This window comes from Stegostoma tigrinum, chromosome 28, assembly GCF_030684315.1.
Source record: "Stegostoma tigrinum isolate sSteTig4 chromosome 28, sSteTig4.hap1, whole genome shotgun sequence".
Taxonomy (NCBI): Eukaryota; Metazoa; Chordata; class Chondrichthyes; order Orectolobiformes; family Stegostomatidae; genus Stegostoma; species Stegostoma tigrinum.
In genome coordinates, this window is record NC_081381.1 from 34,976,825 (window position 1) to 35,001,219 (window position 24,395).

The 24,395-nt window shown below is 43.0% G+C and overlaps 1 protein-coding gene and 1 pseudogene across 5 annotated transcripts in view; both read right to left on the reverse strand.

Moving 5' to 3' along the window:
• LOC125466816 (immunoglobulin superfamily member 21) overlaps window positions 1–24,395 on the reverse strand; it is a 394,787-nt gene that overhangs the window by 236,954 nt on the left and 133,438 nt on the right. The gene's annotated exons all lie outside the window — the stretch shown is intronic.
• LOC125466821 (U6 spliceosomal RNA) lies at window positions 20,323–20,420 on the reverse strand (annotated as a pseudogene).

Sequence of the window (24,395 nt, forward strand, 5' to 3'; positions counted from 1 at the left end):
CCTTTAATATATGTTTTAATGCAACAAACTACTGCCTTTTTCTTCAATAATGGCTTGAAGCAAAAAATTCCACACTTTGCAAAATAATGTTCTCTCCTCTCATTTACTGTTGCTCATTCTGCTCTCCCACGATTGGCTAGCTGACTGGTGGAAATAATTTACCATTTTCTTTGCCAACTCAATGTAATTGGTCCACTTCCGAGTCAGATATTATGTCCCCTGCTTCTAAACTCACTAGCCATGAGAAACATCCTATTTACATTCATCATATCATGACCTGAAAGAATTTTGTAAGTTGCAATGATATCTTTCATAGAACATAGAACAATACAGCGCAGAACAGGCCCTTTGGCCCTCGATGTTGCGCCGACCTGCGAACTAATCTAAGCCCCTCCCCCTACACTATCCTGTCATCATCTATATGCTTATTCAAGGACTGTTTAAATGCCCCTAATGTGGCTGAGTTAACTACATTGGCAGGCAGGGCATTCCATGCCCTTACCACTCTCTGAGTGAAATGCAAGACTAACATTGTCCAGTTTTTTCAAATTCTCCTCATGAGATAACCCTGGTCACCTCAGGGATTAGTTCAGGGAATATTAATTGCACTTCCTCTTTGCCTAATATATCCTTCCTAAGAGATAAAAATTGTACACCATACTCCAGGCTGGGTGATAAAACTGGCCTCGGGCTCAATTTCAAATTAAGTCTTTTCCATATTACACCTATTCTAAATGTGTTCTAACTTTTAATTTGGTGCCCACAGACCCACCTTCTGGATGCATTCAGGACTTTGATTGATTGTTCTCTTTAGACACATCCAAGTAAACACAATGTGTGTTGGAGCCCCTACCTTTAAACTTGCCCTCCTTTTAGTGCCTAGGATGTATAACAGTAATGCCCCTGGGGCTAACGGAGAACACTAATCCCACGAGGACAGGTATTATAGTTATGTTGTTCCAATGAAACCCTTTGTTCGTCTACTCTTATGTCGAATTCTCACCCCTCCTCCAAATGAAGATGCATCCATCTAATTAACAGAGCATTTCCACACTAATAAATACAACGGGATAATTATATAAATTACCCTTAATTTCTGTACTAGAAATCATCATATTCTGTATTGATTTAGGAGCTGAAAGTGCCTGGAAGCTTCAGTTTCAGAACTGTGAATAAAATAGAACATCAAGCTCACTGCAATAATCATGAATTTAGACCCATGTATGACGAAGGTTCATAATATATTAACGTTATTATAGAACTTGGGTTCTAAAGTGGAGGAAAAATTAACTTTAGTTTTTAGTTCAGCAACATTCTGACATATTTCTCTTCAGAGGTCAGAAAAGCATTTTGATCATGAGTTCAAAACAACATTCACAAGTTGTCAAGTGATTTAAAATAAATGGACAGAAAGATACTTGGGGGGATAATTATTAAGATATTTGCTGACTTGTTTACCACAAACAAGAGAAAGGGCCAGAAACAGATTTGTGTTGGGGAAGCGGTCCATAACAGCAGAGACGCTATGATTAGCAGTCAGATGTGGGAATAGGTGCTGGAAAGCTTAGCAGTTTGACTGAAGAAAACTCCAGGAATTGAAAGTTGTGCCACTGTCCGAAAGAAAGGCATTCTGCAGGACTGATGATGATGTGGGTTTAGGTAACCTGTGTTAAGATATAATAGTGAGTTGAATTAGTAGCTTATTTTAAGGGTTTTGGGGGAGAAATATTAACAGAAGGAAACAGCAGTATCAAGTGAATGCACAGGAATTTGCTGGAAGCAAACAGATTACTGCTTAGCTAGCTGAGGAAGCAACTTTATGATTGAGATAGGGCTACCTCTTCATTGAGGTTTGAATATTTGTAGGATATTGTTGAGGTAAATGGGATAAATTATCTTTTTTGATGAGTGCAATGAGAACATTCTAATAGTTCTTGTCCACTTTGACATGGAGTAGAATTTTCCCAGGACCTGAAAGACATGAACGATGGTGAGAATTTTGGGAGAATTTTGTGAGATGTCAAGTGAGATCTTTCTTGTAGGGAGCAACAAGTTACATTTTCCAATTAAGTTCTCGATGTTGATATGAGATTCATGCTAGTGAGAAACAAAAAACCTATTAACAAGGATTATTGCTCATTATCAGCCTCATTATGACTTTGTCTCACCTACTTACTATGTTCTCTCTTATTGTACCCCTGCCAGATAAAAACGAGATGCCAAGAATTCCCAACATGAAAGCTAGAAAGGGTACCTGATGGCCATCTTGCACACGCGGCACAAACATCTCAGGGCACGCTTCATGGTCATGGCTGCTTGCACCCATGCCCACAGATGCTGGCATTTGACCCATGCCAGCCTCTCTGCAGTATCCTGGTACATTTCTGATCCAGTTACAATACATTTCTATGCTGTCGTCCTGCACTTTGTTGCACTCCAGCATCCCTCATTGGAAGGCCACTGCAAGGACAGCTTGTGCACAGGGCCAGGCACCCAGTTCAAAGGCTGGAGCAGGCTACCTCTCAGGCCTGCTCACTTTGTCACTTAGTGTTCACTCACATAGCCCCGACCTGGATGCTCACAACCTTGCCTTGTCTGATGGTTAAAACCTACTCCTGCAGCCAGAGCTAACAGCTTCTCAGTGTTTCTATTTGACTTGTCTTTCAGCATGGACAGGAGGCCAGGCAGCATATCCTGGCTGTCAGCAGTGAACAGTTAAGAGGGTAGGCATGTTGCCTTATGGCTTCAGGGAAGGTTGTTGGATTGGGGACTGGTGTGAGTGATCAGTAGTTTGCAAGCCTGGTCAGACCGCCTATGGAAGTCCCTGGGTTGATCTACTGCAGGCCTTTTACAGAAAGACTGTAATGATTATCGTTTTAACATTTATTCTTATTTTTCTAACTTATACTATGAATGACTAACGTAATGTAAACTTTTTTCTTTATTTTGTTATCTTGTGTCTAATATTTGTACCTGGGTACTTTGTACCTAAGATGGTGCCATGATGGGCAACATTGTAAAGGGTTCAATGTGCTCGTGTACTTCTGTACTTAAGCACAAGTGACAGACAACCGAATTCTGAAAATTCTATATCAATGTCACACCTACAGTGCGTGCCCACAATGTACAAAACAGTGCTCCAGCCAAATGGATAGGCCTCAGAGTTGAAGAGTTTTTAGTCAAAGATAAAGGGAGCCATCTTTCAGTCTTTTGGCATCTTGAGGTAATTAGAATCCAGATCTTCCCCTTGTAGGGGGCGAGGAGCTTAATGCTGGGCACACCAGCAACCCAACTTGGCTCTTTCTGTCTTATTGTGGCCTATTTTCTTCTGGAATGAGACAAAGGGAGGGATTGAGTGAGATGAAAGTGGCTGGCACAGTTGCTGATGCTGGTGAGGGTAGGTGAAAGGGGGTGAGGTGTCCCGAGTGTGTGAGTGAATGAGGAGGCAGTGCAAGGCCAGGCAGGGTTAGAATCGATGTGTTTGGTTGGGCTATAGCAAGGATGTTGCAAGCAAGAGTGAGAGTGGTAGAACATGATCCCTAGTGTGAATTGGTAATGTAATAGAGATAGAATGAGAAAGTAGAAAGAAGATGTTGACTCTTACCCTGGCAGAGTGGAGTAGATCATTGAACTTCTTCCCTCCAGTGCTGGGAGTTCCTCCCATTGGCTGAGACTGCACTGACCCAGTGGGAAACCTTGGGCCAGGGTCTGGTGTTGGAGCACCTTCCGCTGGTCATAGGGGAAGAGGGTGCCCTTCCTCTACACCACCTCATCCACCAGGTCCCTCTAGGTCCCTGTTTGTGAAACTGGGAACAGTTTCTTCCTTTCTGTCATGTCCAGGGCAAATACCATGAACTGTACAGAGCAGCCGCAGATGGACGGTGCTTGTCCAGGCAGACAGTGGCCTTTTAAAGATGGCACCAGCACCAGGGATCCTGGGAAATACCCGCAATGGAGTGAGTACAATGGCTACAGCAAGTGGTAAAACTAGGCTAGTGCTGGATAGAGGGGGCACCATATGTGTGGGGTAGGTAGTTAATGAGTCAACCATACACTGTAAGACAGTGGAACAGGATTAAGCTGTTTGACCCATTGAGTCAGCTCCATCATTCAATCATTGCCGATATGTTTCTCAACCCCATTCTCTTGCCGTCTTTCCATAAACCTTGATCCCCTTACTAATCGAGAACTGACCTATTTCTGTCTGAAACATACTCGAGGACTTGGCCTGCTAACTTTCTGCGGCAATGAGTTCCACCAATTCCACCCTCTGGCTGAAGAAATTCTCCTCATCTCAGTTTCAAAGGGTTGCCACTTCGCTCTGAAGCTGTGCTCTTAGGTCCTCGTCTCTCCTCCCAGTGAAAGTATTTTCTTGATGTCCACTGTACTCAGGCCTTTCAGTATTCTATAAGCTTCCGTCAGATCCCTCCCTCATTCTGCTAAACTCCATCAAGTATAGACCCAGGGTCTTAGGGACATACTGTACAGAAACAAGCCCTTTGGTCCAACTTGTACATTCCGATCAGTTTTCAAAACTAAACTAGTCTCACTTGCCTGCATTTGGCCCATATCCCTCTAAATTCTTCCCTTTCATCTACCTGTCCAAATGTCTTTTCAATGTTGCAGCTGGATCTGCGTAACCACTTCCACTGATAGTTCATTCCACATGCTCATTACCCTTTATGTTAAAATGTTTCACCTCAGATTCCTGTTGAATCTTTCCCCTCTCACCTTCTACTTGTACTGTCCAGTTTTGGACTCCTCTACCCTAGGGAAAAGGCCTTTGCTATTCACCTTGTCTGTGCCTGTCTTGATTTTATAAACCTCTATAAAGTCATGCCTCAACCTCCTATGCTCAAGGGGAAAAAAGTCTTAACCTATCAAGCCTCTTCCTTATAACTCAAACCATCCATTCCCAGCAAGATCCTTGGAAATCTTTTCTACACCCTCTCCAATTAAATGGTATACTTCACTCTCCATTGATGCTACCAGACCCATTGAGACCTGAAATGCTTCTCATATGACAAGCCCTTTATCCCCAGGATCATTCTTGTAAACCTCCTCTGGGCCCTCTCCAATACCAGCGCATCCTTCCCTAGACATAGGGCACAAAATTGCTTGCTATATTTCAAATGTGGCCCGACCAGTGCCTTGTACAGCTTCAGCAGTACCTTCCAGCTTTTGTATTCAAGCCCTCTCAAAATGAATGCCAACATTTGTATTGGTATTTGCCTTCTTAATTCACAATTGAATTTGCATGCTAAACTCAAGAGGATTCTGAACTTGTACTCCCAAGTTCCTTTGTGATGCAGATTTCCCTGCTTAGAAAATAATTTATGCTTCTAGTCTTCCTACCAAAGTGCATAACCTCACACTTTCTCATGTTGTATCCTACATGCCAGTTCTTTGCCACCCTCCTAACCTGTTCAAGTCCTACTGCAGCCTCCTTACTTCTTCAGTGTGACCTGTCCCTCTACCTACCTTTGCTAAGTTATCAACAATGCCCTTAGCCCCTTCATCCCAATCTTTAATGTGCAACGTTAACATTTGTGACCCCAACATGAATCCCTGTGGAGCTCCGCTAGTCACTGGCCGCCATCCTGAAAAAGACCCCTTTTATCCCCACTGTCTGCCTTCTGCCAGTCAGCCAATTCCCTATCCATGCCAGTACCTTGCCCCTAACACCTAGGGATCTTATCTTATTTAGAAGTCTCCTGTATGGTACCTCATCAAGGGACTGGAAATAATGCAAGAAAAATTGCTGGGCCTTGCAGTGAAAAACCTTTAATAAAACTTGACAGAAATGATACTTAGTCTACATGTGGGAAGATTCAGCCCATAATTCGTGTTTATGTTTTGTATTATACGTTTTATGTTTTTTTGTATCAAAGCACATTGGCAGCCTCTTTTAAATGTATACAGTGAATGACCACCATACTAAACAAAAGCAAAATTAAAATTTATGATCTATTCAATAGGTTTAAGTCTGGGATACAACATGTCCATCAGGTAGGTTCACAACATTGAAACTACCTCAAAGGGGCATTTTTTCAAATAGACTTTACCTGTGTGAAGGTTTTTACAAGGGCAGCACATTGGCTCAGTGGTTAGCACTGCTGCCTCACAGTGCCAGGAGCCTGGGTTGCATTCTTGCCTTGGGTGACTGTCTGTGTGGAGCTTGCACATACTCCCCATGTCTGGATGGGTTTTTTTCCCCAGGTGCTCCGGTTTCCTCCCACAGTCCCAAGATGTGCAGGTTAGGTGGATTGGCCATGCTAAACTGCCCATGGTGCCCAGGGGTGTGCGGGCTAGGTGGGTTAGTCATGGGAAATGCAAGGTTACAGGGATAGGGTAGGTGGGTCTGGGTAGGATGGTCTTTGGAGGGTTGGTGTGGACTTGATGGGCTGAATGGCCTGCTTCCACACTGTAGGGATTCTGTGATCGGTGTGAGCAGTTATCAGGATTCAGCTACTGGATCCACCCTGCCTCGACTGCATAGCTTTACGGGAGGATTTTCTGGGTGAACCATCCTTTATCCTGAGACGGCTTGAGTGTAGCAGTAAAGACGTTGCTACAATTTTATGGAACCCTGATGAGACAACAGCTGGAGTACTGGGTCCAGTCTTGGTCTCTTTTCTGAGGAAGAATATGTGACAAAGGCTCACCAGAGAGACCCCTGAATGCTAGAACCGCCCAATGAAGGAAGATTGAGAACTAAAGGAAATTGGGATGAATGAGAGGCAATCTCATTGAAACTTAAGAAATTCATCAGGGTCTTGATAAGGGGTAGATGCTTCCCTTGGGTGGGGAGGGTCATGGGTGGGACTTGGAAACAAAAGACTGGACCTCAGGAAAAGGGGCAGTAAAGACCTTGCTACAATTGTATGGAACTGAACACTTAGGACTGAGATGAGAAGGAAACTCTTCATTCAGAGGGGGCTGAATTTTAGAAATTCTATACTCTAGAGGGCTGTGGAGGGCTCGAGACACCAGTCATTGGGTTGATTTTGATGGTATGAAGAGATATAGGGATAATGTGGTGAAATCATTTTGCGGTTGAAAATCAGCTGTGATATAGTCAAATAACAGAGTAGGCTCAAGGGCCCAAATGGTTAACTCCTGTTCAAGTTTCCTTTTGATCAAAGTAAAGTCCTGATACAGTTTGCTGCTAAATTCCTGATAGAATGCTCTGGAATGCACCTCAATTGAGAAGGAGGGTCTTGGGGGTGTGGAATTTAAATGCATGGAGTCACGGTCTCAGGGAAAGAATAAGGCTGTAAGAAACTGCCTGTTGGGCTGATTTTTTCTTGGTGGGGCGAGTCTGGGCATGGTGCACTGTTGGCAGGTGTTGGATGTGATGAGGTGTGGTGCACTGAAATTCTGTCAAACTCATACAGTTATCTTTCATAGTCATTTCCACTACACAGCACCTCTACATCAGTCAGAAAAGAAGCTCCTACTTTACCTGATCAGTATCAGTGAAGCAAAAGCACTTCCTTTAATTAAAATCATCCATCCCTCAGTTTAAAGAAGAACCCTTGCTTCCTCCTTTTAAGTTTGGTTTTTTGGAGCAATTTTAACTGGCAACACATGGAGTTCTTACGATTAAACAGAGCATTAACAACTCAGTTCTGAAGATCTGTTAATTAGCAAAGCTGAAATCACTTTCCACTAATTAACTTGCACTTCTCAAGAAAAGGAACTTCAAAATATTGCTTCAAAATTTTGTTGCCGTTTCAAAGGAGACATTTCTTGGCACTGAAAGCAGAATGTTTTCAAACGCTTAGCAGATCTGGCAGCATCTGTGGAGAGAGAAGTAGGAGGGACATTTTGTTTCATTTCAAGTGACCTTATAGCGGTTTACAAAATCAGGAGGAGTATAGAGAAGGCGTCTATTCCCTAGGTTGGGGAGTTTCAAGACTAGGGGCATATTTTTAAGGTGAGAGGAGAAAGATTTGGAAAAAAACACAAGGGCAATTCTTTTTACATAGCAAGTCATTTGTGTATGGAATGAACTGTTACAGAAAATGACGGATACAGGTACAGTTACAATGTTTAAAAGAAATTTGGATAACTACATGAATAGGAAATGTTTGGACGAATATGCGCAGGCAGCTGGGGCTAGTTTAATTTGGGAAAATGGTGGACATGGACTGGTTGGTCCAAAGGGCTTGTTTCTGTGCTGTATGACTCTAAGTCAAAACAGTGGATGTCGTAATTATTTTCCAAATTACCAGCTATTATATCAGGTTTCCAGCATTATACCATCCGAAGAAATTCCAAAATAATACAGAGGTTATGAATGGTTAAGTGTCTCAGCTTGACCATCTTTACACAACTACCTAATGAGGCCTGTACCCTGCTGGCCCTCACTCTCATGGTCATCTTTATGGGGTCGCCTTCATACGACACATGCTCTTTCTCATGCTGGTGCAACTCTGTGAATCTGACATTTCCATAAGGAATAATTTAACAACAGCAATGGCCTAAACCTGCTCCTATTTTGTCTGTTTTACAAATTATATGTGTGCAGTGCTTTCAACATAATAACTCATCCCGATGTGCTTTGTAGGAGGATTGTTAAACAAAATATGATATGAGGTCACATATTAGATCAAATAGTCAGAGATGTAGGCTTGAAAGAGTGGCTTGGTGCCTGAACATCAAGTGAAGAAGTGTAGCGAGAAACTTCCAGAGCTGACGGCCCTTGGCAATTGAAGGCTAAGAGTGTTTGTTCTTCATTTACAGGATGAAGGCATTGCTGACTGGACCAGCATTCGTTGCCATCCCTAATTGGCCTGAACGCAGTTAAGAGTCAACCACAGTGTTATGGGTCTGGACTCACATGTAGGCCTCACTATGTACAGATGACAGTCCCCGAAAGTGGGTTCAATTGCTGCATTGGCTGAGGTTACCGTGAACGTCTTATTTTCTCAACTTCTCTCCTCACTTGAGGCTTGGTGACCCTCAAGTTAAACCAGCTGTCTCTTGCTCTCCAATGAGAGCGTGGGGTTATGGCTGCTTTGCTAATCCATCTTAGAAGGGGTTGGGCTTCGGTTGAGTGTCTTATCTGATGGAAAGCACCTCTGAGAGGACAATCTGCCTCAGTACTGTGCTAGAATGTTGCCTTTGATATTGTGCTCTGATCTGATCTGATAGCTGGTTCAGATGGATCTTTGCACCAATATATTAAGAACAATGATAGGGTTAGGGTTAGCCTAGTAGGGATAACATTTCTAAACCTTCACTGTGTTTCTATATATGGGGCACAGAATTCCAACAAACAGCAAAACCCTTTTGTTGTCCCTTTTCTCAAATCATGACGTTGTCTGAAGAAATGTTGTTCTCTGAACTCGAGATCAGGAGCATGTGAAAGGTGACTTCAAAGATACGTGTGCTACTGCAATAAGTGGGGGGCAAAGGGAATAGTGTGTGGTGAATGGGAATGCTGCATTCAACTGCAGGAGCTGTCCTTTAAAAATTGCTCAACTCAGTACACTCTTAGGATCAAATCTTGTCATCCTTCTTTGCACAGAGTATGTAGGCTGCTGGTTTAGGATACCTGCTAAAATTCCCTCACATCTATCTGAAGAGAAGCTGGCAATTCTTCAGGTATCCTGCTAACACCTCCCCACTTTTCTAATATTATGGAAAGAGTATTTGATCTTTCTCTATTTAACAGAATGCTCTATCACCTACCACCCTCCATCAAAAGGAAAAGAAAAAAGCAGACAGAAATTCAGACGTTTAAGAAGGAAAAACAAAATTAAGTAGGAGAGAAGAAGAGGAAGTAGGAAGGGATATGGGCCAAATGCTGACAAATGGGACTAGATTACTTTAGGATGCCATGGTCGAGTTGGGTCGAAGCGTCTGTTTCTGTTCTGTATATCTCCATGACTCTATGACACCTTGTGAACCAGATGAAAATCAGCAATGATCATCATTAGACTCTTAATTCCAAGTTTTGTTTTGAAAATTTGCATTTAAGTTCCACCATCTGCTGTGGATGGATTCAAACCCAGGTCCCCAGAGCATTATCTAAGTCTCTGGATTAACAGTCCAGCAATAATACCACCAGACGAATGCCTCCCTTTTCAAGAGGTGCTACGAATACTGGAATACTCGGGAGATGAGAGCTGGAAGAGTGCAAACAGCTCTGTGGTCTGTAGGGGTGATCTCTTTACAGACCTTGATCCCTCGAGGGAACTTCTGTTTGATGAATTTGCCTAATGTTTTTTTCAAATTTGGACACTGTTGGTCTTTATTCTTTCAGACATTTTTGCTCTCTCACATTTTTCCTTTTCCCTACACTCTTCTTTGTTTGGAAATAAAGGTTCAGAAGTTGAAATAATTTTTCTTCTGCTCTGGTGTTTCCATTGTGATTTCATACAATTTCTAGTTATGTACTGTAGAGGCATACAGTTATACAACATGGAAACAGCCTCTTTAGTCCAATGAGTCCATGCCGATCATGTCCCCAAATCAAGCTCGTCCCACCTGCATGCATTTGGCCCATATCTCTCCAAATTTTTTTCAATTCATGTACTTATCCAAATGTTACTTAAATGTTGTATCTGTATTTGCATTACCACTTTCTCTGCTAGCACATTCCACAAACGAACCACTCTCTATCCTTTTCAAATCCTGCTCACCTTAAAAACACGCCCCCTACATTTGAATTACCCCCAAGCTGGAGAACAGATCCTTGTCATTCATTTTATCCACACCCCTGATGATTTTATAATCTCTGTAAGGTCACCTCTCAACCTTCTCTGTTCCAATAAAAACCAAGGTTCCAGCCTATCTCTACAACTCAAATCTTCTATTCCTGGCAATATCCTGGTAAGTATTTTCTGAACCCTCTCAAATTTAATAATATCTTTCCTATAGCAGGGTGACCAGAACTTGACTCAGTTCACCAGAAGAGGCCTCACCAATGTTCTGTACAGTCTCAACAAGACATCCCAACTCCGATAGTCAAAAGTTTAAGCAATGAAGACAAGTATGCTAAATCCTTCTTAACCACCCTGTCTAACTATGATGAAAATTGAAAAAAAAAGTACCTGAATTCCAAGGTCTCTCTGACCTGTAACCTTACCCAGGGCCATACCACGAATTATATAAGTTCTGCCCTCGTTTGTTTTACAAAAATGGAATACTTTGCATTTATCCAAATTAAACTCAATTGGTACATGTCAGCCTATTGACCCAACTGATCAAGATCTCCTGGGATGCTGCTTGGCCTGCTGCGTTCATCCAGCTTCACACTTTGTTATCTTGGATTCTCCAGCATCTGCAGTTCACATTATCCCTGATCAAGATCTCTTTATAATCTTAGATAACATTCTTCACTGTCCACCATGCAGTTGTGATCTCCCCTTAATCACTATCCCTCCACTGCCCCGAATCAAAACACATCTCGGTTTCTGTAAACTTCCTCTTGCTTTGTTTTTATGTTTTGCTTTTCAATGATTTGTTACACCCTGGATAAATGGTGAGATTTACTGGTGTGCAGGGGAATGCTATTTGTTCAGATCTGTCCAAACACAACTTCTTGCTTTGGAGAGTAGTGAGAATGTTTTATTTCAGCACACGGGTAATTAAAGAATAATTTTGCTATTCGCTCTTGTACAAACATGCTGAACACATTCCCATCTATTCCTTGATAATAAAATGTGAGGCTGGATGAACACAGCAGGCCAAGCAGCATCTCAGGAGCACCTGAGATGCTGCTTGGCCTGCTGTGTTCATCCAGCCTCACATTTTATTATCTTGGAATCTCCAGCATCTGCAGTTCCCATTATCCCATCTATTCCTTGTTCTCTCTCCAATTACTCATTCTTATAGACTTGAGTTGGCCTAATTCACAACTTCCTACTATTGCATTTGATCACATTTAAGAACAACTTGTATTTGTACAGCACTTTTAACACAATACATCCCCCATTATAAAACAATGTAGCATAGCAAGTGACATAAGGCGTTATTAGATCAGCCAATCAAATTGCCAAAGAGACTGGCTTTTTGGGACTGTTTTAGGGCTTTCAATGAGACTTAAGGAGGGGGATACAGATCTTTGATCCAAGGCAGCTGCAAGTGTGGAGAGATGCTCCACAGGTACTCCACTGATACTCCCAGGCCTGCTGAGTTTCTCCAGCAATTTCTGAAATTTAAATGCCATTTGTTGGAAGATGGAATGGGCAGCAGTGTTGGGTAACATCAGCAAGATGCATCCTTCCACTGTTTTGTACTGCAGTAGATTTGACATCTATACTATTGAAAAAAGAACTGCTAATAGCAAATAAACAGCCCATTGACCAATGCTCTTCCACTTCTCACTATGAGTCACTCATTTTCTCACACACTGGGAATGATTTTGACTTGGTGAAATTGAGAGTCAGAAACTTCTTTTACACTGTTACCCATATTATGGTGATGTTGTGCAGTCGATAATAACACTGTCTCTCTCTCTCTCTCTCTCTCTCGCTCCTGTGCACGGACATACACACAAGTAACTTTTAGTTTTATGTAAAACTAGTGATCACATGTTGGCACCCTATTTCATATCCCTCCTGGTCCATTGGCTGCAATGGAAATAAACATCAGGAATGATCTATTACACATGCCAACGTGCGCCTGCGCGCAAACACACGCACATACCCGTGCACATAAACACACACACACACAAAAACACACACTTTCTCTCTCTCATGTCTCCTGTACAATCTCTTGCTATTGAACTTGGGACCCCACCTTGGCATAAGCTCCAGGGACCCCAAGTTATTGAGTTGCCTTTCACAGATTCCTGATACCTGATAGAATAATTCCAACTATTCCCAGAACAGGAGGCAGTCCAAGCCCAGGCTGGCCTGGGAGATGAGCCCTGGGCTGGAGGCCAGTGCATGGAGGCGGCAAGACCTCGTGGTCTGAAGCCTGGCTTGTACTGACTCAATGAAAAGGACTATAATTTGAGTACTTTTAAAAAATACTTTTTACATTTATTCTGGGCTTGGAGTAATTCAAGTACTTTATAAAGCTTTGTATTTTTATGCTTTGCTTTGACTTTTTCAATTCTGTTACAAACACTTAAAGGATCTGTACCTAGACACCCTGTACCTAAGATAGCACCAAAGCAGCAACATTACAAACTTATACTACACTCATTTGAGTACATGTGACAATAAAGACTATTCTGCTCTATTCTCAAAATCCATTGGTAGATGACAAGGTCACCTGCTAAATCTGACATCTTTTAATATGTACCTTTTCTTTCACCAGAATAAACTGTTAAAAATATTGGATGAAGCTTCATCCAAATGCAAAACAGGAGCATGCTTGTGATGTGACCCTCTGTTTGAGATGCCCTTGTTGCTACACAAAGGTTAATTCCTAGATGTTTTATTGGACCTAAGCAATTGATTCAAGAATACACCGTGCCCAAAACCCACCTCCCTGAGCTGATGGACGAATTGCTCTGGTCAGACACAGAGTACCACATTTTTTTCTGATGTGTCTAGCCTTACTGATGGATTTACAAAAGCTGGAATGAAAAAAAATCATTGGGTGCTCTTAAATCACAGTAATTGGATTGTTGGAGCCACAAAAGTTAATTAGTTGTGCAAGAGCAAGTATGTGTGATATAGGGCAAGCACAGTTCGCTTTTATCTTCTGTCACCACCATCAGGTTTACCTTGCAGGACGTTTATGGAGAACAGAATGAAACAGTCAGTGTGTGTGACCTCCTACACAATTGCTAAATTACCTTGAGTTAGTTATGTTTATCAGTGGCCATCAAATTCACCAGTGCACACCAAGGGTTATATAAACATCATAACTGGGCTCCAAACCACAGACTCTGTAATGCCACAGATTGTTGTTAAACTGAACATATTAGAGTATGCTTCTTTACTGTAGATGTTGCATTAACTAGTTCTGAGTCTATATGTTGTAGGTTCAAGGCCCAAAGCAAACATTCCGATCTAGGTTAACGTGCTCCATCCTGAGAGACTGCCACACTGTTTGAAGGGCTGCTTTTCAGATGAGACATTAAAATGAGACTCTGTGTGTCTTTTTCAATGCAATGTAAAGGATGACATGGTAAGGGAAATTTGTCCAATATTTATCCTCCAACAAATATCATTGATTGAACAGATTAATCGATCGACATCACATTGCTACTTGTGTGAGTTGCCGTACATAACTTTTGGGGTCAGACTTCTTACACCAAACATATGGCTACACTTCAAAAACACTTAACTGCCTTTACAGCACCTTTCCACATCCTGGGGCCTTGGAGGGTGTGACACATGCATATTTAGCTATTGCAGCAGTAAAATAAACCTGGTTGAACAACCATGCCTGCTTGCCACTTTGCCACCTCTGTCCTTTTCCAACAGTTCTTTCTTCACATATTTCATCCCACCTGTCCTGTTCAATCTTACTTCATGATCGTTGATCCTTTTCTAAAAAAAAACCCAAAATATTATCTTTCTGGCCTCCATATGCTTCTCTAATAGATTCAAACAGCACAGAAAAGGCCCTTCAGCTCATAAGCCTGCACTGACATAACTATCACTAAAGTGCACTAATCCCAACTTCCTGCACTTGTCCTTTATGAATGCTATAATATTGAAGCACTCATCCAAATACCATCTCGGGCAGTGCATTACAGACTCCCACCACCTGCTGATTGAAGATGTTTTTTTCCCAAATCCCCTCTGAACGTTTTATCCCAAAATGATGACCAAGGGGAACAGCTGCTCTCTATTCACCCTACCCAAACTCCTCATAACCTTATACACCTCAATCATGTCCCCACCTTAGCCTTCTCTGCTCAAAAGAAAACATCCAAGCCTTTCTAGTCTCCCTGATAGCTCAATTTCTCCATCCCAGGCAACTTCCTGGTGAATTTCCTCTGTGTCCTCTCTCGTACTATCACCAAACTGCACACAACATCCCAGTTGTGGCCTGACCAATGCTCTGTACAATTCCAACAGTACCCCATTGCTGTTATACTCAATGCCACAACTGATGAAAGCAAAGTGCCCCACATGCCTTCTCAATTATCCTATTCATGTGCTCTGATGGCTTCAGGGATCTGTGAATAATTATCCCAATATCCTTCTGTTCTTCTCAGCTACCCAGCGTCCTGCCATTCGTTAAATAATCCCTCATCTCATTTTTTCTCCCAAAGTTTATTTTTCCTCGAAATTAAATACACCTGCCACTCATTTGTCCATCTCACCAACTCATTTATATCTTCTGGTAACCTACAACCATTTGCTTCGCTATTAACCTTTCTGCCAATTTTGGTGTCATCTGTACATTTTCTTTAACATTCCCGCCACATTTTCACATATATCATTTCTGTATGTAGCAAACAATAAGAGTCCCAGTACTTATACTTGTCGAACATCCGCCTCCAGTCACTCAAATAGCCTTCTACCACTACCCGAGATAATAGGAACTGCAGATGCTGGAGGATTCAAGATAACAAAGTGTGGAGCTGGATGAACACAGCAGGCCAAGCAGCATCTCAGGAGCACAAAAGCTGACGTTTCGGGCCTCAACCCTTCTGATGATGCTGCTTGGCTTGCTGTGTTCATCCAGTTCTACCACTACCCTTTGTGTTCTATTACTAAGCCAGTTTCTGATCCATCTTGCCAAGTTTCCCTCAATTCCATATGCTTTAACCCTTGCAGTCACCCATGTGGGACCTTGTCAAAAGCTTTGCTAAAATCTGTATAAATTACATAAACTTCACTCATCCACATGTTCACTTTTTCAAAAAATCTAACAGATTTGTTAGGCATGACCTCACTCTGACAAAGCCATGCTGACTATCCCTCATTAACCCGTGCCTTTCCAAGGGGATATTCATTCATTCATTCAGAATTTGTTCCCATAAGTTGCCTACCAGTGGCAAGAGACTCATCAGCCTATAATTTTCTGGTTCATCTCTACCATGCTTCTTAAAAAATTGAACCACATTAGCCGTCCTTCAGGCTTCTGGCACTTCCCCTGAGGCTGGAGTAGAATTGAAAATATGTGTCAGAACCCTTAAAATTTCCTGCTTGGCCTCCCACAGCAGTCTGGGGTGCAACTCAGCTGGGGCAGGCGATTTTTCTGTTTTTAAGCCCAGCAGAGTCTCCAATACCTCCCTCATTCCTATGTCAAATTGTACAAGTTTCTCACACTTCCTTTTCCTGAATTCTGTACCTACATTCTCCTTTTCCAGAGTAGAGACCAAAGAGGAACATTCATTCAACAACCTTCCAAGATCTTGTGCCTTGGTCCCTGATGGGCCGTACTCTTTCCTTAAGGTATTTAGAAAATATCTGAGGATTCTCCCTAATCCTGTTCACAAGTCCTTTCTCACATCATCTTTTTGCTCTTCTAATTGCCTTCTTAAATGCTCTCCTGCACTTCCTGTATTCCTCTAGGACCGCAGCTGACTTGCTCCATTTGGAGTTGCTAAGAGCCCGACTGTTCTTTTTTGATCCAGTCCTGAATTATCCTAGACATCCACGGTTCGCTGAACTTATTGTTCCTACATTTCCCACTAAAGGCTATATGCTGGACCTGTACCCTCCCCCACACTGGTCTGCTGTAGAATTACCCGCAAGGTGCTGCTCCCAGTCTACTGTGACCAGATCCTACTTTATTTTAATGAATTCTGCCTTCCCTAATCAAAAGCCATCTTTTGCAGGCTATCTATTTCCTTATCCAGATTCATTTTGAACCATACTACATCGTGGTCGTTATTGCCTAAATGTCCCCCCACTGTCACATCAAACATATGTCCAGTTTCTTTCCCCAGACCCAGATTCAGCACTGCGTCATACCTTGCTGGGCCTACTACATAAACTAGATACAAAAAACTCCCCTAGATACGTTTCACGAAATCCACCTCTAAACCCTTAACAATACGACAAATCCAATTCATGTCGGGAAAGTTGAAATCTCCTGATAAAATTACCTGGTTATTACCCTTACATACCTCTGTGAACTGTCTACATACTTGTCCCTCTATTTCCTGCTGACTCTTTGGGGGCCTATAATACAATCTCAGTAAAGTAGCTGCCCCCTTAACATTCCTAGGTTCTACCACAAAGCCTCATTTGAAGACGCTTCCAAGGTATCAACTCTTCTTATTGCAGTATTGACAGCTTAAGCAATAGTGGCACACCATCACCCTTTTTACACCTGCTTCTGTCTCACCTAAAGATCCTATGTCCCAGAATGTTGAGTTGCCAGTCCAGATCTTTCCTCAACCATGCATCTGTGATGGCAATAATATCCATGTGTTGATCTACATCATTAACTCATCAGTCCTTGCATTAAAGTAAAGACCATCCAGCCTTGCTTTATGCTCTTGACACTCAACATAGCTGAACTCACTGTGACTTGCTTCCTTATCTGTAGCACGACGTGTCTCTATTGCAACAATACTCTGTGTCCCCTCCCTCTGCCAGACCATTTAAAACTCCTCCCAACAGCATTAACAAACCTACCTGCAAGGATGCTGGGATAACAAAGTGTAGAGCTGGGTGAACACAGCAGGCCAAGCAGCATCATAGGAGCAGGAAAGCTGACGTTTCAGGCCTAGACCCTTCTTCAGAAATGGGGGAGGGGGGGAGGGTTCTGAAATAAATAGGGACAGAGGGGGAGGCAGATCGAAGATGGATAGAGGGGAAGATAGGTGGAGAGGAGACAGACAAGTTAAAGGGGCGGGGATGGAGACAGTAAAGGTGAGTGTAGGTGGGGAGGTAGGGAGAGGCCACATGGGCCCAAGCTATGCCTGCATCTTTTCAGGTTATGTGGAACAATCCCTCTTCTGTACCTACACTGGCCTTAAACCCCACCTCTTCCTCTGTTACATTGACGACTGTATCGGCGCCTACTTGTGCTCCCACGAGGAGCTCGAACAGTTCATCCATTTCACCAACACATTCCACCCCAACCTCAAGTTCACCTGGACTATCTCTGGCATCTCCCTCACTTTCCTGGACCTCTGTCTCCATCTCAGACAGCCACCTAGAAACTGATGTCCATTTCAAGCCCACTGACTCCCACAGCTACCTAGAATACACCTCCTCCCACCCACCTTCCCGCAAAAATGCCATCCCCTATTTCAATTCCTTCACTTCCACCACATCTGCTCCCAGGATGAGGCATTCCACTCCCATATGTCTCAGATGTTCTCGTTTTTCAAGGACTGCAACTACCCCCCCACCCCCACCGCAGTGGTCAAGAACGCCTTCTACCGTGTCTCCTGCATTTCCTGCAACTCATCCCTCACACCCCGTCCCCACAATAACCGCCAAAAGAGAATCCCGCTTGTCCTCACATACCACCCCACCAACCTCTGGATCCAACGCATCATCCTCCGACACTTCTGCCATCTGCAATCCGACCCCACCACCCAAGATAGTTTTCCATCCCCACCCTTGTCTGCTTTCCAGAGGGACCACTCTCTTCATGACTCCCTTATCCGCTCCACACTCACCTCCAGCCCCACCACACCCGGCACTTTCCCCTGCAACCGCAGGAAGTGCTACATCTGCCCCCACACCTCCTCCCTCACCCTTATCCCAGGCCCTAAGAAGACTTTCCACATCAAGAAGGTGTTCACCTGCACATCTGCCAATGTGGTATACTGCATCTGCTGTACCCGTTGTGGCCTCCTCTACATTGGGGAAACGAAGCGGAGGCTTGGGGACCGCTTTGCAGAACACCTACGCTTGGTTTGCGATACACAACTGCACCTCCCAGTCACAAACCATTTCAACTCCCCCTTCCATTCCTTAGACGACATGTCCATCCTGCACCTCCTGCAGTGCCACAATGATGCCACCCGAAGGTTGCAGGAACAGCAACTCATATTCTGCTTGGGAACCACGCAGCCCAGTGGTATCAATGTGGACTTCACAAGCTTCAAAATCTCCCCTCCCCTACCGCATCCCAAAACCAGCCCAGCACGTCCCCACCTCCATAACCTGTCCTTCCTCCCAGCTAACCCCGCCTTCCAACTCAAGTCCCACCCCCATTTCCTACCTACTAACCTCATCTCACCCCCTTGACCTGTCCGTCCTCCCCAGACTGACCTATTCCCCTCCCTATCTCCCCACCTACACTCACATCTACTGGCTCCATCCCAGCCTCTTCAGCTTGTCTGTCTCCTCTCCACCTATATTCTCCTCTATCCATCTTCGATCCGCCTCTCCCTCTCTCCCTATTTATTTCAGAATCCTCTCCCCTCCCCCATTTCTGAAGAAGAGTCTAGGCCCGAAACGTCAGCTTTTGTGCTCCTGAGATGCTGCTTGGCCTGCTGTGTTCATCCAGCTCCACACTTTGTTATCTCGGATTCTCCAGCATCTGCAGTTCCCATTATCTCTGATGCAAGGACGTTGGTCCCATGTGTACGTGTCCCACCTTCCCTAAATACGGCCTGGTGAGCCAGGAATCTAAAACTGTCCCCTCTTACACCAGCTCTTAGCCATACAAACATCTGATCAATTTTCCTCTTTCTAAACTTGCTAGCCTATGACATGGGAGAAATGCAAGACCTCACACCTCACATCGCCCGTATCATTGGTACCAACATTTACCATGACTTCTAACTCACCACCCTCCCCTTTCAGGATGCCTCGAAGTTATTTAGTGGCATCCCTGACCCTGGCATCAGGAAGGCAACACACCGTTCCATCTTTGTCACCGAAACACCTGCCTGCTCCCCTGACTAAAGAATGTCTAGAAAGGAGTATTTAGGCTCTTCTGTCACAGGAGCAATGTTAAGGTCAAATGGTTTGAGTTGAAGCTCCACCTGCCCCAGAGATAAGTCATTTCAAAGAGTTTATTAACATAACAAGAAAGGAAGACTGGTAATAGTGAACTACTCTAACTACAAGCCAGCAGTGGTTGATACCCAGAACTCAATGGGAGAATGGATTTATAGTTCCCTGTGTGTTTAATCTGCCTTTGTAAAAGGAGGAATAACACTAGGCAACTTCCAGCCCTTTGGCATTGCCATTTTCTAACCAATTTTGGTAGATATGTAATAATGCTTCTGCTATCTTTCCTCAAAATTATTATAATATGCATGTGATCTGTCCAGATGAAGAGTTTTATCTTTTCCAGATTAATTATCTCTGCATTTTGTGTGTTAAAAGCAGTAATGTGTTTTAGATTTTTAAAAGATTTAATCTACCAACCTTTTCAGAGATGATATTACACACCTCTAGAGCAGGTGGGACTTGAACCTGAGCCTGAGCCTCCAGGTCCAGGAAAGGGACACTACCACTCTGCCACAGGGGGGCCCTCAAGGACACTCCATGAATTTGCATGTCAGACTTGTGCAAGGGCCATTCTAATCTTCTCTGTGTCATCCCAATTGTAGTATATGTACTGTTTTTGATTATTTCAGGTTCAATTTTGCCCCATCATTGTGTTGATCTCTCCAATTGGAAAGTGGTGTTTTACTGAGATTTAACTGTCACTACCCATTGTTGCCCAAACCTGGCATTTTATCTGATCCACAATCCTTTGGTCCAATGGAGATCAAGAAGACACCAAGGTGTTGAGTGTTCATCAGTCATGTGTTTTGTGTTTGATTTGCCTTAGGGCAATGTAGTAATGACACGAGTTTCTAGGTGGGCAATAAGTTTACTTCCAGTACTGGACAATAGCTTTATGATCACAAACTGTCTGTACAATGCTCCAGCTCAGTGTTTAGTGACTTCTCTGTATACTTTAGCTCTGAGCTAACACTCAGATTTAACTAATCTACTACAATAATAATAGATCAGTTACCAAGCTCACATAGTGAAGTACCGAGCAATTGAACACTGTGCACAGCACAGTTTGGAAAAGAATTGGGCTAGATTCATCCTATTATTCCTCAATGTTCCCTTTTCAATCAACATCCCCCAAAAAAAAATGGCTTACCCCATAATTTATCTGATGGCTGCTTAAAGTATCATGTTGTGCAGTAAAGGGCTGCTGAATCGATCCTCTTGGTAACCATCTCAGCTCACAATCTCTCATACGTGAGGTATTTTCAGACATTTCAGAGAGCTATAATTATGATTTTATATCAATGCTAGTCTTCAATCTGGCCACAACAGCAGAGGAATCTCAATATTGGAAAAAACCTTATTCTAATATAGCTTTCCGAAGCAGATGTGTGCTCTGTTCTGTAGGGGAGGAATACAGTTTCTGAAGAATCATCAAAACTGAAGCTGCAAAGGTTAAAGGATGGAAGAGAAGAATAAAAACATGGGTATCATGATCCTGACAGTCCAGTCTTCATTAGGGATGATGACTGCCACTAACTTCTGGATTGTGAATTATTTCTGGTACAATTTGCTTGTAAACTCTATTTTTTTGGAAAGTCGTTCCACCCGAGCATCAGCATTGCATCTTCTACCTCCGTGTTCCCTCACAATCAGCAGGAGACACATGAAGGTGCTCCTACACTATCTTCACGTTTTCATTCTTTGCAGCCTGAAGAAGAGGAGACTTGAACTTGTACAGGCCTGTTTAATATCTTAGGCTTGCCCCCTCAACTCCATAGAGAGCGAAGGACTTTGGAAGGTTCCAAAAATAGCAATAACAATAATGTGAAAAAGCCTAGGATAACTTGTCTAAGTGACATTGGTTGAAGGATAAATATTGCTCAAAGTCTTTGCTCACTTTCTGGTGCCTGGGATCTGTTACGTAGGCCTGCACTGAAATGCCAGCTTCAAATCTGCCCTTGTACCTGTCATGATTGGAACCAGCTGGATCTTATTGACTATCAAATCCTTGATTGGGTTGTTAACCTGATCCAATCAGGGAGCCCTGGCTGACAGATATAAACAGCTGATTTGTAAGCATTGCCCTTATGAGGCTTTGCTTGTTAATATTTCACTGGCTACATAGATTCTTTCCTGGTGGTGAAAAACAAAGTTTTAAAACTATGGTGTCTTTTTGCTGTGTCACTATGCATTCACACACAGCCGTGGGGGATGTGACAAAAAAAAACAGGAAATTCAGCGGGTCTCCTCACTCTAGGGACCAGCTTTGAGCTGGCTGGTCAGAGCCCATGTACTGCGTACAAATAAGTAAAGGATGACTTGGTGAGGGGGTACCAGCCTCTGTGCAATTATTTCAGAGCCAATGACCACTTGACTCACAGACGAGGGGCGTGCACTGCGCTATGAAGGATTCCCTTGAGGTCTTTTGATGAAAGGTCTGAGTTGCTAAAGGTTAACTTTACCTTAAAACCCCATTGACCGTTGAGGGTTGACTCCAGGGAAAATGGCTACAGACTGTTCCATTGTACCAGGGTTGGGGGAAATGTACTGAAAAGCCATTTGGAGAGCAATAGCTGGGTCTCACCATGCAGACAATGCCATGACTAAAATTTGGGGCTGATGGTTAGAAAGTTCTGTTTCCATATATGATCTACACCTTGAGTAAGCAATGTTGTTCAGCCCCAAAGCTGATAAAGAATGTGCTGCACGCACAAAAATGGTCCACCCTATGCGCGGATCAAACTATCCCTTCATGTGGGACTCACGGACTTTAATTGCATTCAGCATTGAAGAACCAACATTTTCCATCCAGTTTTCATTTGTCAATGCTCCGTTTCATATGTATAAAGCTTGTGGGAGCTCAGCACAATTTGTATAAGCAAAATTATTCTTTTACCTCTGGGATTGGCCTTCAAATACAAGTCCAAAATAATCAGATGAAGGTCTCTTGCAGGTCAATCCCTGATGGCTCACCAGTTGTGTTTGGATAGTTATTTGCATTAAGCACCAGCATTTCATTGTCCTCTGCCCTGAGGTTGCTGAAATGATATTTAAACCATGATTCCAGAAATGACTAAATCTTAACCCCAAAAGGTTCGCTCAACTAACATGGAAAAAATTAATAGCATACAGCTACACCAACATGATTAAAATACTCAAGGTGTTGCTGTTATATGTTTAAAATATAAAACATATTTTTGCAAGATGAGCTCCCAACACTAATCTGAAGCAGCTTCAACAAACATCAGCCCCTGTATCTAACTGACTGACTATACCCTGAAAGAATTTGTACTTGTATAAGAATCTTCAAATGTTCAGGATGTCCAAAGAGCTTTTGTATTTGATTGATTTATTTATGCCACATGTACCAAGGTACAGTAAAAAGTGTTGTTGTGTGGATCGTACCATACAAAGTGCGCTTGCAGAATAGAGTGCAGCATACAGTGTTATAGCTGCAGAGAAGGTGCAGAGAGAGAGAGAGAGATCAGAATTAACATTTAAGAGGCCTGTTCAAAAGTCTGATAACAGCAGGGAAGAAGCTGTTCTTGAATTTGTTCATTCGCACATTCAAACTTCTACATCGTCTGCCCAGTGGAAGAGGGTTGAAGAGAGTATAACCGGGCTGGGAAGGGTGGTTTGATTGATTGTTTGAATGCTTTCCCAAGGCAGCAGGAGATATAGATGGAGTCAATGGAAGGAAGATATTAAAATGTGAGGCTGGATGAACACAGCAGGCCAAGTAGCATCTCAGGAGCTCAGGTGCTCCTGAGATGCTGCTTGGCCTGCTGTGTTCATCCAGCCTCACATTTTATTATCTTGGAATTCTCCAGCATCTGCAGTTCCCATTATCTCTCAATGGAAGGAAGGCTGGTTTTTGCATTGGGCTGGGCTATGTTCATGACTCTCTGTGGTTTCTTGTAGTCTTGGGAAGACCAGCTGCCATACAATGCTGTGATGCATCCAGATAGGATGCTTTCTATGGTGTATCTATAAAAATATATAAAGAATCCTTGCAGACATGTTGAATTTCCTTAGCGTACTGAGGAAGCAGATCCATTGTTGTGATTTCTTGACCATCACGTTGCCATGAGTGGACCAGGACAGATTGCTGGTGATTGCCACTCCCAGAAACTTGACGCACTGGATCATTTCCACCTCAGCACCAATGATGCAGGCAGGGATGTGCCCTCCAGTCCAAGAGTTTATAGTGCATTCTATCTGTTTGGGAGTAATGCAGAGCTGACACTAGTTTTTAATTATGAAACAGACTTATAAGATTATTTTTAAGCGTCTCTGCAGTCATATTATCTGCATTCATCCTAGCAGCTTTTTTAGTGTCTGTTTATTTTGCTGAGCCCACACCTAGGCTTAAACAGTCAAGCAACATGGATCAGTAACAGGGCTCACATTGTAGAAAACAGAATATTGCATGCAGTAGTAGGTAGCTAGAGAAAGTCCTGGGAACAATGAGTTACATGACTGGATAATCCATTTTGTGGTTGCTGGTCGAAAGAATGTTGATTGAGACACCGGGAGGACTCAACCAATTAATACCATGAGAAACAGAATTGAAGGAAGAATCATAGCCAGGACATCAGG